Below are 15,442 nucleotides of genomic sequence, written 5' to 3'. Positions count from 1 at the left end.
ATGTCCAAAACTCCACCATTCTCGAGATACTCGCTTTTAAAATTATTTTAAAAAACATTTTTTTGTACGTTATACGTTCACTTTTTTAAATGTTAGATAAAAACTCCAATTTTTTTATATTTTTTGTTAAGGTTTACGGTAGCTAATAAAAATCAGCATTCAAATTTGAAGCAAGCCCTGACAGTTAAAAATGGCTGGTAGAAAAAGTTGCCATGTACGATTTCTTATAAATACTTCTTAATTCACATCACTACAAAAAAAAAATGTTTGTATGGAAACCATTCTGTAAATGATTTTAAAAAATTGTCTGCCCTTGAAGCTATCTAAGAATGTACGATGTAATATTCTAAGAATAATGTAATTGAATAAATTCAACAGGTAGTCTAATATTACGGCACATCGATTCCAAGTGCTAGTACCTGGCATTATTTGAGCAATTGAAAAAGGTGGGATAAACATTTTTTTCATTCCGAAAACCTTCTATGTGTGTATGTGCCTCACTTACCTAAATAATAAAATTGCTAAGTATCCAGGATGCTTTTTCTGGTAACTTTGTAACGGATCATGACTGATGAAATATTTACATAATGTGATATGAATGGACACCGTGTGAAGCCTTGCTAAATACCGAACCTTATCTAATTGGCTGATCAGTTAATACAGATTTTCTAGGAAATACAGTTTCCTACTTAATAGTCTTATCCAACCAATATATTGGATAGCTGATGAATATTTTTACATGAGGAATCTCAAATCCATTTTTTGTTAATTCTGGAAATTTATTTTTTACATACTACCTGAGGGACTGCCTCGATTAACTTTCGAAGGGATTGTCTTAAACAGTTCAAATTTATTGTAAACTTCCTGTTTGTAATAATGCGATAAAAAAATTTGCTTGATTAAAGTCTGGCGCCCTTGATGGCCAACTGACTATCCAGTTTCTTTAGATCAGTTTATTCTTGAATTTACGCTGCAATTCTGTCATAACGGGCCTTGTTAGTTAACAAGTTGCACCATATCGTTGAAACCACACAAATTTTAAAGGATTTCTCTTTTGGCGTATTTCCGAAATGAAAAATTATTTCAACGTTTTGAATGCACCTTGGTGAGATAGGCCAGCATACTGTGAACCAAAGTATGGCAATTCTCATTCATAGATTATCTCAGGGTTAAAGTCACTCCATATTCAACAATTTTGTTTATTAACGTTGCCGTTCATGTTTTTTTACTCTTTCACCTCTTTAAATGAACTTTGGGCGATGCACACTTCTGTGTGCTTGAGTTCATGCTGCATATCGCCGATAGCTGAAGAAATCTTATCCGGCACATACTTTGAGTCCCGATGTTGTCGACTAAGTATTCTGGTATTATCGGATCTTTCTATAGTCACTGCTGGCTGATACCGATGCTGTGCGGATAAGCTCCTTAGCAAAATTCTAGGATTGGTATTTACGGCAGAAGCTGCAGCATTGATAATTCCCTATATCCGTACTGAGGGAAAATTATTCATGAGCCTCATCATGGTCCACCTGCTAGAAGAAGTGCTTCCAAACGTGCGCCTATATTTACCTCGGACGAATACTAAAGACTTCAGCAAAAGTGAAATTTTTGTTTTTTATACTGTTATTATTATTTATTGAATCTATTAATTAATCTTAATACCAACAACAAGGTTTCGACTCCTAACCTAAATTATAGTACCAACAGCTTCTTGAAGAAGGTTGTTATAGGGGCCTCAAATATGCGTCACAGGGTTGGAAGGTCAATTCCTCTGAGACGCGCAAATTGACGGTACGAAGCAGCGACCGAGCCAATGGATTTGCGTGGTGACTCAACCTTTGGTAGTAGTTTTGATGGATTTTTGCTATTTCCGCTGCCACTAATGGAACACGTAGGTCGCGGTGGATATTTTCTTTGATTATGTACCACGGCGCTCCAATTACCATTCTTAATATTTTTACTGCCTTCGTTGTATAATTGCAATATTGGCCTGATGATTGTACTGTATGGAAGGACTCTGTGGCCAGGGCTAAGCTCGGAACGGGAATTGATTAGCCAATGAAGATCTTTCGTTTTTAGTTTCTTCTGCACTGTTTTGACCTCGGTAGGCTTTTTCCATGTCAGGCATCAGTCCATAAGAACACGGAGGTAGGTAACTTCTTTAGAATGAGGTGTGAGTGTGGAGTTTAGATATACCCACGAGCTGTCGCTTCTATTTAGCGTAAAAGTCACATGCTTACACTTTTGCTCATTAATTTTGATGCGCCAGTCTGCTAGCCACTTTACTATGTGTTTCAGAAGACTGTTGAGTTCGCCCGGTGCTTCTATTGGATATTCGGAGCGACAAAGGATTGTAGTGTCGTCAGCAAAGGTGGATGTAAATATTAGCGGGTTTGTTGGAAAGTCAACCGTGTATATTATATATAAAAGCGGATCCAGTACACTACCTTGTGGTACGCCGGCTTTAATATCGACTTCATCTGTTAGGTAATTTTTATATCTTACCATAAACTCCAGATTTGTAAGATAAGATTCTAATATTTTGTGTGAGCTTTGTGGTAGTGTGCGTTGGATTTTGTAGACAAGTCTCTCGTGCCATAATCTGCCGAACGCTTCAGGGTAAGACTCCGTCAGAAAATATGAGATTTGCAAGTGGTCTTTCGATTTCTTTGAAACTTTGGGAAATATTAGTTCTAGGTAAGATACATTCGCGCCTAAAAGGATTTTGAAAAATTTTCAAAATTGAGTCATCTACGCCATGTTGAAAATCGAGACCGTGTTTTTTTCAAAAATCAATATTTCTTGAACCGTTGGATGGATTTCAATAACAAGCCGGCGACGACTTGTGAGCTCAGAGCCAATATTGAACGCGAAATTGCTGGAATTTCGGCCGATTTATGCAGAAGAGTGGTCGAAAATTGCGTTCAACGATTGGACTTCGTCAAACGTGCACGCGGTGGTCATGCAAAAGAAATCGAATTTCATACTTAAATGCACATGTTCAAACTCGATAATAAAAAAAATTTAGTTAAAAAAGTCAAACCGTTTCTGTTTTATTCAAAAAAGTTCAAAAGTTGAAGCGCTCTTACTGAAAAACGCTTTACAAGTAAATAGTAATTCGCTCCTTAGTTATGCAAAGCCTTTTATAAGCCACTCTGTACCTTCCTGTATTTTTGTTTTGTTTTTATGTTTTTTTTTTTTTTGGTGGTGAAGTAGGGTTCAAAATGCCTTCGCCTTACAGCGCCCGTCGTCTACTGCGTCGTGTGGTGCGGCCACTAAAACGATCCCTTCTCTCCTTCTGGGGGGACACCCTTCCCGGAACTGCTTTCTATATTACTTCGGGAGGGCCTAGAACGGCATCCATAAAGGACCAATTCTATTCACCCACGTTTGGGTACACCACATTTGTAGCCAGCTTTCATGTTATAGGCTCGTTTTCTTGTATCTCTATCTGTGCGGCTTTGTTTTGTTGCACTGTGCCGAGATCAATCTTTTTTTCCCGTAGTACGTTCTCGATGTATTTCTTTACCGCGTTCCAGCTGTCCTCGCATTCGAGCATTTTGCTGATTATGTTGCTCGGTGCAATGTCGCGAATTTGCTCCCTCAGAGCACATCTTTCTGCGGGCCATCTGCTACAACTAAAAAACGTGTATTCAGCGTTATCGCTCAGCGCTTCACAGTATATGCACTTGGAATCGGTTACCTTGCTCATGCGGCATAAGTATCCCCGGAAGTATTCGTGGCCCGGGAGGAACTGAGTTAAGAAGTAGTTCACTTCCCCGAAGTTCCTTTGGACCTATTTGTCAATTGATGGAATAAGTTTCAACGTCCATCTGCCACTAGGTTCAGTGTCGCATCGGTTTTGGCACCGCAGCAAGGTTTGGTGTCTCCGTTCTGGGAAGCTAGTGATGACGAGTTTCTTCTTGGAGTCCCACGCATCCATTCGTATCCGGATTATGAGGTCGATAGGTACCTGATCACGAGAATTGCAGCGCGTGAGACAGTGCGCTAGGCTGAGGCAACTATGAGTACCGCTGCTCGTTGCACAGCCTCCAGTGCTTTGCGCTTGGATTTGCAGTTTAGCACGATTCCCCATACTTTGCTGCCATACAGGAGAAGTGAGCTTGTGGCCACGATAATTAGCTTTACTTTGCTCATTTGGCCCAGCGATTTTCGCCATTAATCTACTTAACATACCCATGAGCTTTGCTGCTTTGGTAGCTGCATGCCGTATCTGGGCCCAGAAAGTAAGCCTGCAGGGAAGTTGAATACCTAAGTATTTTACTACTTTTTGGGTCACTAAGGACGTGCCACCTATTTGCATGCGGACTTCGAGTGGTATGTGACCTCATGTCATAAGGATGACTTCGGGTTTATATATAATATGGCGAGAACCAGCATTTGAATCACATAAAAGTTGTACAGTTTGGTCAATGAAAACTCTTCTTCTCCCTAACCTAGACTTAAATTTTAAAATTTAGCATTTAAAACTACTTGCTATGTATAAATATTTAATCCCAAGCTCCAACACGGAAGAATTTATTTAATTCTAGCGCAATTTTCAATCGCATCATTTCAAACTAAAATCTCTCATTACATTTTATATTAGCTGCAATTAAAATTATGTAAACCGGGTTATAGGCTCTTATCCTCGCATTGTAATTATTTACAATTCATGGTAACCTTATACGATATATAATAAATGTTTGTTTGTGCTTAACAATTACAGCTCGAATTGCAAAATTATTGAATATAATACTCTTTTCGTATGAATTAATTAATTAGTATGCGAGAATAGGCATAAAAATTTACTCATTTATTCATTTCAACGCTCATAAAAATGCAAATACATAATTGGGAATTTAGAAATTCCGGTGCTTGCGTGTGTGTGTGTGTCAAGTGTATGCAAGGGGATAATATTATAATAGTGTCAGCCAATAGTAAATTTAGAATACTGCACATTTAGAAATTTCCAGTTATACGAGTATGTGAACGTTTGTGCGAATGTTTGCACCACGGCGTATACGCAACCGATTGTGAATGGACAACACAAAATGTTTAATTTATAGCAATTCCATTAAATAGGTCAATGAAATTTAAATTTATTGTACATATTGATTAAGTATCTAGCAAGGCACACGGCATGGCGACCAAATACATTTATAGTATTTAGAAATAAAATAATATTTTTTTAGTTCTGTTTTTGTTGCATAGCTGAGTGTTTGGTTAGCCACAAAGCTGTCGGTTGATTGCATGCAATAAATTCTTAATTTTAGCCGCAAAAGAGAGCAGCACTTACAGGTAAGAATACAAGCGACTGCAGTGAATGTAAATAGGCAAACAAGGAGAAGAAAACGGGTTTTGAGTGAGCCATCCATGCCACTGCAACATGCAGGAGAATGAATGAATAGTCAATAGCAAATCGCCACTGCAACTCAGTTACACCAGCCGCAACCCCCAGCCGATGCAGTGTTACGCCAGCCATTGGTGCTAAGTGCTTGTATTTGATAAAAGATGTATGCAACGGATAGGTGAGCAAATGCAAAAGTGTGAAAACGCATTGCGTAGCGAGCTTTTTGTTAGTTAGTTTCAAACTGGAAAGCAGTTAAACACAATAGCTTTGTTGCATGTTGCAAGTTGTAAGTGGTAAGCTGGCCACAGAGTGCCGCAAATCCATGTCACTGCCGTAGTTTTATGCAAGTGAAACCGAGAAATTATAGCCATACACACACACACACACACACACTTTCTCATGTATACTCAGGAGACACACGCACACATCTAAATAAAACCCTGCCACACAGGTCAAATGGATTTTCAGGGCAAATCGCTGGCGATGTACTTGTATACATTTATATGTGTATGTGTGTGTATGTGCATGTATGTGTGCACATGAGTTGATTTGTATAGCAGACATGTTACCACATACTCGTAAAAAGCTATTCACTGCCGCAAAGTCCATAAATCACGCAAGATTTTAAGGAGTTGCAGGTACACAGGTCAAGTGTGGTGGAGGGTATGAGAGTGAGCGAATAATAAAAGTGTGAGGGATTATCCCGCCTAGCAAGTGGTGGTGCTAGTGAACATGCCTGGTATGGTTCGCAGGATTGCACAATGTGCGTAGTGTAATATCTCATGTAAATGGGCTAGCAAAAGCGCGCAATAAATAACAGCAGAAGCAGCAGCTACATAGCGAACAATTAGCGAACCAACTAACACTATGTATTCTATAATTACAGCGCGACTTTACGCCTAAGAAGAATGCGTGTCGTAGAGCTGAATGAGCGGGAAATCACAGTCACTTGCGATATTGATCATGAACTACTTTCCGTTAAATAACTGAGGCCCTTCTGTACCAATAGCAGCGGATATTCGGCTTGTCCTGCTCTGCGGTTAGTTAGTATGTACGAAGAAATCGGAGAGCTTATATTTTTGCCTTTTGTTTGGCCTCCTTATTCTCGAAACATACATAGCACCAATTTTTTTTTCAAACATTCCTTCCGTTCAATTTGAATAGTATATATATATATATATATATATATATATATAATTATATATGGCCGTGCACCCTGTTTGGGTGTTTGGCCGAGCTCCTCCTCCTATTTGTGGTGTGCGTCTTGATGTTGTTTCACAAATGGAGGGACCTACAGTTTCAAGCCGACTCTGAGCGACAGATATTTTTTTGTGGGGTGCCGTTTCATGGCAGAAATACACTCCACCGCTGTTTGAAAAAAACTTGTTCTTTAATTTTGATTTTTCACCGAGATTTGAACCTACGTTCTCTCTCTGAATTCCGAATGGTAGCGACGCACCAGCCCATTCGGCTACGGCGGCCGCCTGATAGGGAATGGTAATGGGAAAAAATGTATAAATTGTATTAATGCAATAGTAGATATCTCATAGCTTTGTAGCAAAGCACAGCACTGCAAGCGGTATAATGCTTCATATCATACAAAGGATGGTGTTTTGGCACACAGGCGTAACACCTTTGACTGGAATCTCTGTAGCACGTCCAGCTTAGATTTTGGGGGCGAGCTCCATATTTCGACTCCGCACGTCCATACTGGCTTAAGAATTGTTTTGTATATGAGGAATTTATTGTATAGTGAGAATGTAGTCAAGTAACCAATAAAGTGAACGTAACTCCGTTTGTTTTCGCATTAAAAATATAATATATGCCATCTTCACCTGAGACACCTGTCGAGCAGAATACCTAAATATTTAGTACCTAAATTTGAATTGATTTTGATTTTCAGATGTATAGTCTGAGATATTAAAACTTTGTTTAGAGATACGGCAGGACATGCACCGTTGCGAAGCATGAAAATAATCTGCATAGATTTGGTTTGTTAGCTTTTATAAGCAAGGTTTTCAACCAGGAACTAACACTGTTGAGATTTTCTTGAAAGTAGTAAGGAGCAGTTGTTGCATGGCTACTTTTGGACAGCATAGCCGTATCATCGGAAGCCATGCCATCTTAAATGAATACGCTACATTCAAGAATTGAGAAAAAGTGGCTGGGTAGTGGTATTTGAATTTGTAGTGACAGTCAAGCTGCACTGAGAGCCACTACTCACCCGCGCTGCTCTTCGAAATTAGTCATTGAATGTATGATACAACTGAACAGTGTTGCAAAACCCAACAAAGTTTAAAGTTAAAAAAAAAAACAAAATATAGTAAAATTTCAGTCAAATATGACCTGTCTGAAGCAACACACATGTGCCAACGATTAACACAGTCCTCGATGCACCCCTGGTAAGCCGACGAAGGGATGGCCTTCAGCTCCTAAATTTGTATGAAATCTCCTTCCACGAAGTGGTAACTTCAACGTGGGAAACAAAAAGAAGTCACACGGGGACATATTAGATGAAGACGGTGCTTTTACGATGGTATTTACTTGGTATCTTGTCAAATACTCCAGTACAATTTGGGCTCGGTGCGATGGCGCGTTATCATCTTGCAAAATCCAAGAATTGTTTGCCAGATTTCCGACCATTTGCGACGTACAGTATCACTTAAACACTTCAAAACGGATAAATAATATTCTTTATTGACTGTCTGGCCTACCAACATCAGAAAAAAATATGGACCGGTTTCCACGTGCGCGGTTCGTTTAAATTAAACCTTCCCGGTACTTTTTGATCATAGGGTATATTATTGGGTGCCTGAGCATTATGGTATTGCTGGGAATGAGTTGACTGACAAGCTGGCTTATGAAAGTCCTGCCTTGATTAGGTATACCCATAGAAGGTGTTGGTCTGAGTTGGACTACTTTAGAGTCCAACTTCTTTGTGAAATAGCCAAACAGGAAATTAGTGACCTTTCTCTTAAAACTTGATAGAAATGGCTTGAGAGTACTGGTGGGTATAATTACAGTGCACAACGCCTGTAGTCAGCAAATGGCTACCATGGGAATCATTGGCGATCCAAAATGCCTATCATGTCTTGAGAATGAGGATACTGCAGAGCATTTTCCCTGTAGCTGGCTGGCGATTTGTAGAATCAGACTTCAGCTGTTGAGTTGCGATGAGGATCATACTCTTCTTATTCCAGATTTCTTAAGAATTATCAATGAATTCAAAAAATTTGCGGAAGAGTGACTTGAATAAACAATTATTCTATCTTACCATCTCTACTGTATCTATGCTGTCCCTGTATTCCTTTTACTGTAATCTATCCGAGTGTAGTACAATGGTCTTCCTGACTGAATTCATGAATTTGTCCAATACACCAAAAATCTAATCCAATATTATTTAGTCCAACACTCCCACTAAAATTGTATCGCCATAGCTCGACATTTGTAAAAGTTACTCCGCCTTGAGTAAATCTGCCTCTGCACGTGTTTTACTGGTTTAAAAGTAGATTTGAGTTTGTTCTAAATTTGGAATTAGCCATGAATTCAATAGTGAGACAAATTGAAACATGTTTTCAAACTATTTCACCAATGGAACTCTATACAAAAAAAGCCGTTTACGAATGGCATGGATGCTTCTGAAGAGATCGTGGGCACATAAAATGAAAAACAAGTTGATCAGGGCCCGCAAATTAACCATCAGAGAGCTGGCAGAGGATTCAAACATTAGATCCGTTCAGAACATTGCATTGAATTAGGTTTGCGTCAAAAAAAACGAACCGCATTGATTTCGCCAAAGCCATGATTTCTAAGACTGAATCCGATACAACATTCATCAAATGCATCATTATTGGAGACGAGACGTGCGTTTATGAGTACGGCAGGTCAGACAGTTAATAAGGACTATTACTTGGGCGTTCTGAGACATTTACGTGAATCAATTCGCCAGAAGAGAAAGAATTTGTGGAAAAACAACTAATGGATTTGGCAACATGCTAACGCGCCATCGCACAGCGACATCATTATATGATACGTGAATTTTTTAACAAGAACGAAGCGAATACCATTCATCAGCCATTGAATTCCCCTCCTTTACCTGATATGTCATCCAGAGATTTTTTTCTCTTTGATAGAGTCAAAAAATCATTACGCGGTACGCCATGGGAAGTAATGCCGTAAGGAAGTAATGGACAAATCGAAGCCGGGTCAGATGGCTATATCCAAAATAGACTTCCAGAAATGTTTTGAGAGCTGGATGAAACGCTGGCATAAGTATGTAGCGGTTGATGCCAAGTCCTTTTAAGGCTATAATATCACTTTTTAGGAATAAACTTGTATTTAGAATTTTCTGAATATATTCCGGGAACTTTTTGACCCTGGTTGCCTTTTATTTAAATCTATTTTCTGTAGAGACTTTTTCTCAAGAAACACCTTCAGTAAAGACCTGCTCTACAAGAAATGCATTTTCAATGTTAAAATGGCTTTAAAAAAATAAAAAATGAAATGCTTATGAAGAGGGAGAGTTCAAAATTGTAATCATATTCGCTGGCTTAGACACAAAAGTAAGAATGACAGATTTGCGTATAATAAAATTGTTATTTAGTTATTTTTTTTTAATTTTATTTTTTTATTTTTTTCCTTGTTCACTCCGCTCGAGAGCATAGGGCCTCGAGAAGACTCAATCTTGCAATGGTTTCGTTATTCTATTTAATTTCTGATAGGGTAGGTGATTAACCTGCCGCTACCAGTCCTAAGTATCGGGAATGCCCACCTGTCGTTGCTTAGGAACAACTGTGTAGCGCGCCATCTGTGTTTCACATTTGTCTGTCAGAAGGATCACACAGATGGTTGAGGACTTCGCTAAATTTTGGTGTGTCGGTGCTATTACCGCGTTTGCTCGATTTCTCTTGCCGGCGCCACTGATGCAATGTGTAACTGTGTCTTTTCCTGTGTTTTTTGCTTATTTTAGCAGGAGTAATGATTGGAAAGATAACACTTTATCTGAGTAATAAATTAGTAGTGATACGCCGGATGCAGCAAACTTGGAGCAGAATTCCAAACAAATTGAATTGGTGTACATCTTCATTTACCAGTCTTTTTTTTAATTCAATTATTCCTCGCTGGTTATAACAATCCCGTTCAAAAAGTAACCCCATACCTGCTCATTGGTATGGATATCGTAAAAAAACTGCATGTATTAGTTCGTTATTGGAAAGAATAGAAAATTCCATTACTTGGAAAATGTTAGCAATTAAGAAAATAACCCAGTACCCCCGCCAAATGAGCATTTGAGTACAATTTACTACAACCTAAATTATTTTAATTCAGCTCGTCATGTAAGATTTTACATACACCAACTTTTCTAAGTAAGTATTCTTTTCTAGGATGATGGTAAGCAGCTTAAAATATGTTGTTTTAAAATATCTTTCCTATCTTCATAACCTCTAAATATGATCTCAAATGATCAGTAGGTATTTTTTGTATTTTCTGAATAAATCGAAAAAAAAATTGCTTATTCAGTGTCAAGAATTGACTCGCCCAAATTACCTCAGTTTCATTGGAGGTTGGAAAACTGCTTTAATTTTACTGTTTTGCTCTTCTTCTACGTAGTTATACACGGATCCAAAGATCTTTCTCAACCACTCTATATAGCCTGGTATACAATTTTATTATCAGAGTTAAAAATCTGAAGTTCCGGTTCAATTTTTCACGAGAGCTGCCTTCTTTCGCAATATTTTTTACCTGTCGGTTGTTAGAACGCCTTTCATTTCTCAAAGAACCATCGCTAGCGACACATTTTTCCAATCTATCAGGAAATTTGTGGATGCCGCACCAAAAAAATTGCCCGTCTTTGGCCGCAAACCAATCATCGAGCCATTTTTTGGCTTCTTCGTGAGAATTGAAACGCTGCTCGGAAAGTCGGAAAGTGCGTGGCCCATCGATGAAAACAAATGATAATCGGAAGGCGCCAAGTCTGGTGAGTAAGCCACATGCACCAGCGGTTCCCAGTCGTACGTCTCCAGCAATTCCCGGGTCGCTCTTGTTCGATATGGCGGTGCATTGTCACATTGTCAGTTCATGCGGCACCCATCTTCCGACCTTTAAAATCATGCCCATGTCTTTCAAACATTTGGAAATGGGTTTTTGGGTCACTCTCAACTGCTCTGCCATCATTTCGTGCGTTTGACCATCATCTTCATCCAACAATGCTTGCAATCCGGCGTCCTCAAACTTTTTCGGTGGCCGGCCACGGTCCTCGTTCTCCACGCTAAAATCACCACTTCGGAATTCTCCAAACCACCTGAAGCACTGTGCTCTACTTAGAGTATGTCCACCATAAGCTTCTATAAGCATTTGATAAGCTTGAGAAGCGTTTTTCTTCAATTGACAACAGAAAATCAACGATGTCCGCAAATCGTAGTTTGAAGGCACGAAATTCGACATTTTTAAGAGTAATAAAAATGCATTGTATGAAACGTAACAAACTGAACTGAATATTGTTGACAGAGGACAGACAAAAAAAAAAAAACAATACATTCGGGAAGGTTTAAAAATACTCCTAGCGATATCTATGGATTAATAGCTGAATAGTCATATCGGATTTTTGCTTTTAGTCTCATTTGTTTTTGCGCTGGGTTCCCTTTGCTGCATCCAAATTCTAGTTACACGCAGGTGGTCTTAAGGTATTATGCCACTGTAAACAAATTTTTTTTTTTCGGTTTTCTCAAATGAGGTCTTGATAACTAAAAGATGACCCAATGTGGAAACAATTTTTAAATATTTCTGTTTTATTTAAATTTTATCATAGCCTATCTCAGTCCGATGCGTGTTGTACCGAAAATTTTAAACGTATTTTTTCGATTCTCCATTTTTCGTCACTGCCCCAGCTAAAACTAAACTAAAGCCCATTTAAGTTTAGTTTTAGTTTTAGCTGTAAATCTATATTTATGCAACTTCCTTGAACAAAAATTTTGAACTATTTTGTATTTGTTTGCAATTTGTTATTTTTTGTAATATGATTTTTTTTCACAAATCGATACTTACATTAACACGAAATGTATTTTCATAACAATTCTCAGCAAATAAGTAATTGTAAGGAAATGTTTGTTCACCGCAAATTGCAGCTCTCGGAGACCACTTGAAATTAACGTTTTATTATACGATAAGGGAATATAACAGGCAAACATCGATTATTGAAGGACTTGAGTGAAACCACAAAGCTGACCCACATCGAAGTCTTCAATTTGCTGTAAAATTGGGGAGAAGTCTCTGAAGCGATCTTTGTTAGCATGATAGTGTTGCCGTCTTCATTTTCAAAGAAAATTGGCGAAAGAGTATCGAGTCTGTGAGCCGAAAAATGTGGGAATTTAATTGATTAAAAATAAAAAAATATTTGTACAGCTTATCAGATTTGAAAAAGTAAGTCTTTTCAAAATTTTGATTTATTTCGCTGTCCTGGTGAAAAAAATTCCCACTTTGCTTATATTTTCTACCTACAATAATTCTTTAAGGCATACCCAGTTTCACTACATTTTATTGTTACTCAATTTGTTGCAAGCTCTTCTCTGAAATGTATACGAGTAAGTGGCTTATATTCCTTCACAGTTACTTTGGCCAAGCTGCTTCTCAAATTTGCGGATTGACTTTTCAGATTTTACCGTAAATGGAGGCTACCAAAATTGAATGTCATATTCCAGTGGCCGATGGTTTTTATGAAATGACTAGCAAGCCCGGCGAACTCCATTTCGCCACCAAATGGCTTCGTTTTTTGTATAATTTCGTTTTTTATTTTTTTGTTTTATATTTGAAAAGGAAAAATTTTATGTAATGTAATGAATTCATTTCGATTACAAAAATGAAGTGTAATTTAATTGAATTTCTCTAAGTAAAAAATGAAAGTGAATCCAAAGTAAATATTGGGTTTCCGATATAAGGTGATGGGAGATTCGTCAGGCGTCCAATATTCTGAACATTACCATCTGAATGAATAGCATTACGCAAGTGTATATAGTACTTAGATCGTAGCTTTGTCTGATTGAATCGGATGAACGCTAAACGTTCGGTCTCGACTTTGACATACATGTCTACAGCAAATTGCTGGAATTGCCGACGGCACTTCAGAATGACCTTCTCATGTGTACGAATCATCATACGATACGCATACTAATTCCTTGCGCATAGATTTTTGTTCGTTGATACGCCTAAAAATCCAAAATTAAATGGATTGTTAATGAAAACCAATAATAGCAATAGTTATGGTGTGAGTGATTGGTTGTGTGTGTTGTATCTTTTACCTTGCAAGTCGGCATGAAGCCGCCTTCTCGAATGATATTAGCTCCAAAGTGTAAGTCATGCCAAAGCAGTTATTGTATTCAAGGATGCGTTGAAGAAAATGGTTGGAATCGGGATCAGTTTCATCGAACAATGGTTTCAGTGGCTGTGGTGAAGTAAGTAATGGATCCAGTTTGACTTTTCCACTTGTGCAGTACAATCCAGCCGTTTCTCTTTTGAACTTTAACGCATTGCAATATCGGCATACAGTCGTCATTGTGTCTCTATTTGTCTATCTAAATTGTCATTATCACTGTAGTTCGCAGTGGGATCATATTGGAATGCCAAGCGATTATATGATACCAACGATCTTCGTGTGCTCACGCGTTGTCTCAATCGGGCATTTTCTCTTATTATATTTGGTCTTTCTTCGCTTTAGTTCGGTGAATACACTTGTTGCTGACTTGCATGTTTTGTGCGGCGGCCGATGTTCGCACGTTGTCCTCTCGGCATTTTGGGCTATGGACAGACTGGTAAATTTAACCTCAAATGCACGATCCACATAACTTACACAGTTCAACTTACCTCTTTAAGGACAAATGCCTGCTGTTGAAGTTGAATAAAAATTTGCACAATACGCGTGATTGATTTGATGGTTTCCAATTGAACTGTTAGGAAACGAATAACTTTAACCTCAATTTCACAATTTCACAGTGAACACAATACCGGCTTTAAAATAGCGTTTTATAGAACGTGCACATAATAAATGTCACATGAAATTAGCTGAGCAGAGCACATGTCATAAACCTCACGGAGCCGGTTCGTGCGTTCTGGAGTTATAACGTCAGGAAGGAAGCCCCGACTTATTTTTATAGCATAGATTTTTATACCAGAAATTCCTTCAACGGGTTTTTAAATGTATTTTGAGCGGTAGCAGTAAAGAAACTTTTATAATTCTTTATTGAATAATAAATATATTCATATATTTTATTAAAATAATTTAAGTTTCTTAAATTTGTTTCGATGTTCCATGTCCCTAGCAGGTTTCAACAAATCCTACTATCAAAAAGTTTCACACACGGTTCAGACAGTTTGCTGCTAAAGAAAGCTCCCTCAAGTTTTCTGTGCACATTTTTGATATGTACAGTATTTCGCGCTATCTAGCGACATTGGAGAACAGTAAAAGGAACCGCGGCACAATGTTAGCCGCAAAGTCATAAATTTCCCACTGCTACCAAGAACTTTTCAGTTTTTGTAATTGGCATGCGAGCACAACAAATAGTGAACACATTTAAAATTTATATGCGCAGCATAGTAAATAGGTGCGAAAAGCCATTGAAAATAGAAGGCAAACAAAAGCAGAGGTCAAAATCAACACCCACAGCAGCAAAAAAAAAAAAAAACCAAAAGTTACGGGAAAGAATAAATGAACCTCACTGGCAAATCTGCTTCTCTTTCCAACGAAGGTGGCTAATTTGCATTAATTCATGGCATTGTAGGTGTAGCATAAAATATGAACGGTAAAGTGCAAATAACCAGCAACAAAACTCCCACCAGCACACGCAAGTAAAAGTAGTAGCAGATAATCAAAACGACCAGCAGCAACAGTAAACAATGTTTTCCTTGTAAACTGAATGCTGGTAGTGATAAATAAAAACGGCAACCGCCACCGCAACATTGAATGAGGAAAAATCGACTGCGCAGCGCCTTAAAGTAGACTATCAAAGATAGGTGCTTAAAGCCACACACTTTACTTAAAAACTACACACACACACACACCCACGCAAGTAAGTATCTTTATTTGTGCAACAGAAGTTC

Source organism: Anastrepha obliqua, chromosome 1, assembly GCF_027943255.1.
Source record: "Anastrepha obliqua isolate idAnaObli1 chromosome 1, idAnaObli1_1.0, whole genome shotgun sequence".
In the NCBI taxonomy this organism is placed as follows: domain Eukaryota; kingdom Metazoa; phylum Arthropoda; class Insecta; order Diptera; family Tephritidae; genus Anastrepha; species Anastrepha obliqua.
This window is presented reverse-complemented; position numbering follows the sequence as displayed.